Source organism: Petaurus breviceps, unplaced genomic scaffold, assembly GCF_028583685.1.
Source record: "Petaurus breviceps papuanus isolate PSGF00001 unplaced genomic scaffold, PetGlider_PUasm1.0 90792, whole genome shotgun sequence".
In the NCBI taxonomy this organism is placed as follows: Eukaryota; Metazoa; Chordata; class Mammalia; order Diprotodontia; family Petauridae; genus Petaurus; species Petaurus breviceps.
Window position 1 is genome coordinate 19415325 of NW_027187347.1, and position 5908 is coordinate 19421232.

The window sequence follows — 5908 nt, forward strand, 5'->3', positions numbered from 1 at the left end:
TTAGCCTAGGGGCAGGGAAGATCTTTAAAATTTACACTCTCATTACACCCTCATATTGGTCACTTGGTCCCCCTGAAGTCTGCAGGCCAAGAGATGAAGCTGCCACGTGGCAGCAGGTGCATGGCAGTGGTGCCTCAGCAGCTTCTCACCCTGAGGGCAAAGTCCGACCACACTTCTGAACTACTGGATCCCAAAGTCCACATTGCACTGACCTCTCACTTTGTCCTTAGTATCTATGGGTTGATAATTCTGGAAACCGCCACAATTGCTGGTGATCTGAAGTCCCTCTAGGAGGCATCTGGTCAGGCCCACCCTGAGGCTAAAACTTCTGGCTCAGGAGGGACTGGGCTTGGTTCCTAGAGCGCTGCACTGGCCACTTCCTGCAGCTTTCTGGGCTGTCTTCAGCAGGAGGTTAGCTTCTCTGTGTCATTTTGTGGGTTCTGTAGCTCCAAAGTTTGTTCAGAGTCACCTTTTACATGAATTGGAGGAGGTGGGAGCCGGAGCCCCATGGAAGTCCTGTTTCTACTCTGCCGTCTTGACTCTACCCCATTGAAGACTCATACTCTTGAGTTCAAATCTGTCCTCAGACTCTTACTAGCTTTGTGACCCTGGGTTAGTCACTTAACCCTGTTTGCCTCAGTTTCCTTGTCTGTAAAATGATCTGGAGAAGGAAATGACAAAGCACTTTGTCAGGAAAACCCCAAATGGAGTCACAAAGAGTCTGACAGGAACAAAAATGACAGAACAACTCTCTTATATCCTTACTTTGTACACAACCATGAGACACCACTATTTCTTTTGAGGGCGGCAGTGTATGCTTTCCTGATCTTACATGATTGGTCAAGAACAGATTGGCCCAGGTTTAGAACAGTGAGATTCAAAGGGTGAGGAAAGCCATCAAAGATCCCTTCAGCAACTAGAGCCAGGAGGTGATGGAGTCTGGTGAGGAACTGGCTCTGATGACCAAATGCAGCAGGGAATGAACCCAGCAGCTGAGACACCATATCTTGCAAGCAAAGGAGGTCATTCTACAATCAGAAGGGAACTTGATGGAGAAATGCTTGTAATAAGCACTTTATTTATTAGAATACAGAACTACCATCCCTCCCCTCAACTCTAGCCCATCAAGGTTATCTCCAGATCCCTGACAGGAAAAGGAATAGCCACATTCTGGGAATTCAATCTGCTAGCCAAGTTGGGGGGTGGGAAAGTGGGCCCAAAGTCAGTGCTTTATATTCGTATATGCACACATGGAAAAAGGGAGAAAAAGAGAAGGAAAAAGCATAAGGAGGGAAGTGAGTGGCAAGAGAGAGGACAGGGGAAAAGGTAAGAGAAGAAGGAAGAGAAAAAAAAGGAAGAAAGGAGGTTGGAGGAAGAAATGGTAGTAAGGAGAGAGAGAGAGAGAAAGAGACAGAGAGACACAGAGAGAGAGAGAGAGAGACAGAGAGACAGAGAGAGACAGAGAGAGAGAGAGAGAGAGAGAGAGAGAGAGAGAGAGAGAGAGAGAGAGAGAGAGAGGACAAAGGATAATAAATGCTTATTGACTTAATGACAAAAGAGAACATTAAATGTGAAAGAGGAAAAGAGCCAAACCATTTGTTATACTTTCAGCAGGGATTGGGAGACAAGATTATACCATTCCCTACAAGGATTGATTACCCTCATATTATACACTGATGAAAAGTTTGTGGATTACTGCTGGGAGTGATGGATAGACTATGACAGAGACATAGAGGCCCAGACCCCATGGTCCTTCTCCTTGTCCAGAGCTGGGCTCAGTCAATTCAGAGCAAGAACCCTATGTAAGTTTTGGCATCCACCCAGGGGCAGGAGGCAAGATGCTGGTAAACCTGCCTGTGCTTTTTTTTTGCTAGATGTCAGGTGACAGTGAGAAATCTGCCCTAAGAAACCTATATGGGTGTAGTAGCCAGAAAGAACGCCTACTACGTTGTCTGGGAGAGCCACCTGGCAGAAAGACTTTAATCTCCTAACAGGAGGCAGTTTGAGGGTCCTTGATATTTCCCCCATAGGTAATATCTGGTTAAAATCCTTTGGTGGATGTGGGGTAAGGGAGGTTCTAGAAACTAGAACTTTTGAAGCTTTCCTGGGGGGTGGAGGATGGGGCAGGGTGGTTGTAGTCATTGTTTAACCTATGGTATCATAGGACTATGGTCTAGAGATGTGATTTCAATAGCGTAGGGAACTCCTGGGAGAGGAAACACCTTCTAGAAATGTAGGTCTGTGCCTTCTCTACAACTTAAGACTGTTAGAGACTTGCCTGGAACACAGGGTGGTTACATAACTTGCCCAGGGTCACACAGCCAGGTTTCTAGGCCAAGTCACTATCAACTACATCACATTGCCTTTCCCTTCCCTATTTCACTTGATTAAAACCTAGGAACAAGAAAATGTACTTCACAGATTTATCATGGTGAAGATATTTTTATAAAAATATTGTGTATCTTCCTTTATGTTATTTTTTGAGGCTGGGTTGGCCTGTCTTACCTAGGCCAGAAGAATCATAGTAGTCCTTCCTGGTTTGATCTTACTGTCAATAAAGATGGAAATTTTGACCAGCTCTGTTTCTGACCTGCACTTCTTCATCTCTCTTTAGGTGGCCTAGTGGCCCTCTGATGCTGGGGGCTCAACATACTGGTACTGGATCTGGCTCAGACACCTGATTGGCTTTCTCCCTACTATAGCTCAGAACTCATGAGCTCAAGCAAAACACCAGCCTTAGCTTTCCAAGCAGCAGCAGGGATCATAGGTTTATGCCACCAGCAATACTGAAAATTTTTTTAATGAAAATTAGCTTTATTCCATTGTTTTAATACTCATTCCTCTCCAGGCTGCACTCTGGTCTTCCTCTACCATGCTCCAGAAACCTCTTCATCCTGGAAATTCACTCCAGTTCTAGAATTCACACACTGGAAATACCTTCTGCCCTTGTGATTTTCCTCAGATTGGATACTCCTCCCAGAACCTCCATTGAAGGTGGAAACCCAGTCAGTCACAACTCATTCCTCTCCAGGTTGCATTCTGGCCAGCTTTTGTCATTGTGGTCTCCCTATCTGCTTCAGCTTCCTTCTCTGTGCTGTCTAACTGCACTAGAATGGAAACTCCTTGAAGGCAGGGATTGTCTTTTTTTTCTACTTGTATTCATATTCCAAGAATTTAGTACAGAGCCTAGGAATCAATTAAGTGCTTAATAAATGCTTGTTGACTCTTGTTTTTAGTTCTCTTTTGTTTTTAATATTTTAGTTTTCATTTCAAGATTGAAAGAGAAAAATGTTGCTAATAGTGTTCTGTTTAAAAATTTAGACCTTCATAAGGGTTTTCAAAATTATAAAAGAAAAATTGGATTAGAAAATATAAAAATTATATCAATCAAAATTTGAATGAAATTGTATCAAACATAAAATCCAAGGATGGAAATTTGAGTAAAGATGACAACCATTAAAATGAAATTAAAATATTTTGACAAATTAATTATTTTTCACCAAAACCACACAAGAATTACTGACTCACTAATCATATTAATACCAAGTACCAACTAAAGCTCATGGCTTGCTGCATGATTCACCACCTGTACTGAGGTTACCATGTGCCTAACCTCTAGCAGAGGTTCCCAAAGTTATTTGGTTTAGCTCCCCCTTTTAAAAAAAATTACTCAGCATCCCCCTGGAAATCTATTTTTTTAACCCTTTAACATTTTTTTTCAAATTTGCTATCATTTCAACTACTACCATTCCCCCCCCCCCCAATATTCCAGCACCCCCCAGGGGAAACCTATGTGAATCTAGGCAATGTTTTCTCAAATAGAAACTTGGAGCACAGAAACCCAAGGCACAGAAGACAGAATCTAATCTTACTGCATTTTATCACTCTGCTTGTTTTCATACTGGACATGGGGGAGGGGACAAGAAGAGAGCACTAATAACTAAGTCTCAGTCCTCCTCCCTTACACAGTATTTCCACACTCAGTTCCAAAGCACAACTATGACTCCAAAGTTCCAAGCTGGCCACCTCTTCAATCACTCTCTCCCCATCCTGACCACCAAACTGATCCTCAATCTGCAAATGCTCACTCACTTTCCAAATTCCCTGAGGATCTCAGCCAAAAAACCCTCTACTTTCAAGCTTCCTAGATCACCACTCTCAGGCTGGTGTCTCAGCACTTCCTCCCCCAAAACCCCCCCACCCTGCCCCCCACTACTCTAATACATGCACTGTGTTATAATCTGATGCTCTTAAATTGGCCCATGGGATTGGGTGCAGTTTTGTCCCTCTCAGAATTCCTGGACACAGCTGTTTCTTTACTCCTTCATTTCCACATCTCCTCCAGCATCTGTCATTTTTCTTTTCTGACATGTTAGCCAATGGATAGGTGTGACAGTTGTTTGAACCTGAATATCTCTAATCAATAGTGATTTAGACCATTTTTTTCATAGGATTATAGAGAGTTTTGTTTTCTTCTTCTGAAAACTACCTGTTCATATCTTTTGACTATCAATTGGGGAAATAGCTGATCTATTTAAAAAAAAAATTTATTTGTTTTAAAGATTTAAAAAAAATCTTTCATTTATTTATTTTTAGTTTTCAACATTCATTTCCACAAGATTTTGAGTTACATATTTTCTCCCTGTCTTTCCCCCATCCCTCACCCCAAGATAGCAAGCCTACTGAATACCCCTTCTCCCAATCTGCTCTCTCTTATGTCCTTCTTCACCCCACCCCAAACTTTCTAGTAGGGCAAGATGGATTTCTATACCCCAGTGCTTGTACATCTTATTTCCCAATTGCATGTAAAAAACAATTTTTTAAAAAACATTTGTTTTTAAAGCATTGATTTCCAGATTCTTTCCCTTCTTCCCTCTTCACCCACTCCCACTGGGAAGACAAGCAATTCAATATACATTGTACATGTGTAGTTACACAAAATGTTTCCATAGTAGTTATATTGTGAAAGACTAGCTATATTTCCCTTGATCCTATCCCACCCCCCACTTATTCTATTTTCTACTTTGGTCCTGTTTCTTTTCAAAAGTGTTTGCTTCTAACTACCCTCTCCCCCAATCTTCTTTCCCTTCTATCATCCCATCTCTTATCCCCTTCCCTCCTATTTTCCAGTAGGGTAAGATACCCAATTGAGTGTGTATGTTATTCCCTCCTTAAGTGAAATTCAATGAGAGTGAGGTTGACCCATTCCCTTTTGCCTTCCTGCTATTCCCCTCCATTGCAACAGTTTTCTCTCGCCTCTTTTATATGAGATAATTTACCCTATTCTACTTCTCCCTTTCTCCTTCTCCCATTATATTCCTCTCTCACATCTTAATTTTTTTTTAGATATCATCCCTTCATATTCAACAGATCCTGTGCCCTCTGTCTATGTATACATGTACACACATATACATGCACTCACATATGTATTTATACACACACACACCCTCCTATGATCTGCAGGCCAGGAGCTCTGGAGGCAGCCACCCAGCAGCAGCTGCAGCTGCTGTGCCTCTGCTACCTCTCACTGTAAGGGGCAGGAGCTGGACCAGGCTCTTCTCCACCCATTTCCAACAGAGTTCCTACTGACCTTTCACTTTCTCTTTGGTGTTTATGGGTTGAGAAGTCTGGAAACCACCACAGCTGCTGGTGATTCACTCTCCTGAAGTCTGCTACAGCTGGTCTGGGCTGCTGGTCAGGGTCACCCCAGGTCTAAGACCAAGCGGCTCATTCAGGACTGGGCTTGGCTCCCAGCATGGGTGCAACAGACCCTTCCTGCAACAGACTGCTTTCAGAGGGAGATTTGTTTCTCTCTGTCACTTTGTGGGTCCTGTAGCTCTAAAATCTGTTTAGAGCCATATTTTACAGGTATTAGAGGTGGTTGGTGTGGGAGTTTAAGCAAGTTTCT

At 42.7% G+C, this 5908-nt stretch overlaps 1 long non-coding RNA gene across 2 annotated transcripts in view; it reads left to right on the forward strand.

Annotated features, from left to right (window-relative positions):
• LOC138147527 (uncharacterized) overlaps positions 1–3404 on the forward strand; it is a 98891-nt gene extending 95487 nt beyond the window's left edge. Inside the window, exon 3 of one of the 2 annotated variants that reach the window (XR_011164832.1) lies at positions 2615–3404. This is a non-coding gene — a long non-coding RNA (uncharacterized lncRNA). The remainder of the gene's footprint in view (positions 1–2614) is intronic. The other variant, XR_011164833.1, reaches the window with a different exon arrangement.
• The last annotated feature ends 2504 nt before the right edge of the window (positions 3405–5908 follow it).